Source organism: Amblyomma americanum, chromosome 5, assembly GCF_052857255.1.
Source record: "Amblyomma americanum isolate KBUSLIRL-KWMA chromosome 5, ASM5285725v1, whole genome shotgun sequence".
NCBI classification, from domain to species: Eukaryota; Metazoa; Arthropoda; class Arachnida; order Ixodida; family Ixodidae; genus Amblyomma; species Amblyomma americanum.
In genome coordinates this window covers 131,257,184-131,258,486 of record NC_135501.1, presented here as the reverse complement: position 1 = coordinate 131,258,486, position 1,303 = coordinate 131,257,184, and positions in this window count along the sequence as shown.

The window sequence follows — 1,303 nt, the reverse complement described above, 5'->3', positions numbered from 1 at the left end:
ACACAGCCAGAGTCCTGTCGTCTTGAGATTCTCATGATTTGTACCTGCTCTAAACTTTATTTGAAGTTCTCAAGAGTATTATTATGAATACACTGAGATGTTCTTGAGATAAAATTTGCGTTTAGGAAACGGTAGACGATCTATAAAGCGAAACCAGAAGTTGAGGCTCTGTGACTTTCAGGGAACGGAAGTACGCATGTTTTGACATGGCCTATATGCATGAATTAGCACGTCTAGGTGGTTGGGTGATGGGTGGACTCTAGAGAGTAGGAAGTACTTTTGGGAGGCTGGGGACACACTCACCGATGGGTGCTTCCGCAAAGTCAAGGAACCAAACACACAAACGCAGACCACCGATTTTGGGGAGTAAGTGGACTATACCCATGAGCACGTGATGAATAAAAGGAACGTGCCCTCGTACAAGTACTCCAGGGCACTAATAGCGCAGCGAATAGGTATTCAGAGGCCAAAAATCGTGTCTTCATTAACCTCAGCACAACATAAGGTGAGGACAGTTGTTAGCGTGCTTGAGAAGTCTTGATGCAGATTGTTTAGCTTTTCAAGTACTGATCAGTATACCCATTCCTCAAACTGATCTTGGGTGTCTTGTAACAAATACCTAGCTGGTATCCTGATGCATAGTGCAATGGTGTATTACACCCGTCTGAAAACCTTTGTAGAAAAAAATCAGTATTAAGCATACCAGTCGTGACAGTCTCTAATATGTGGCGCAATTACAGAGTATGATCTCAGAACTGATATTGACCATCGTCACTAAGCACGAACAGAGTACCTTCGCTTTTGCCATAGTCTTCTTAATGCGTTCTGTAGTTTTTCAACCCAAACATATTTGACATATGTGCTACAAGTATGCATCAACATAAAACTGTTATCGAAAATTGTTTCGCAACAATTTTTTCCGAGCGCGATATTTCTGGAAAATTTGGTGTCGAGGAGAAAGCATTCATCAGAAGCTGTCGAAAACGGATGCTGCCTAATTCACAATAAGCATACCACTAGCTCATTCCTTCAGTCGCACTTTCATAGGATCACGTGCACATTATCAAGCTCATCATAGATAAAATGTGCAGCAACAATGTTTCAAGTGACACCTTCCTTTTTGCTGTACCACATTAAACTGACTTCGATTGCCTTATCTATCCCAGTCTGAATCCGGATATGTTTGGGACGGAGGCACTGCGGACAAACACGGTTCAAGAGGGGGACTGGCCGTGTGCGTGCCCAACTTCGCTCCAGTTCTCCGTTTGGGGCGTTCGCTTCTTTAGTGTGAAAACCAGCTGTT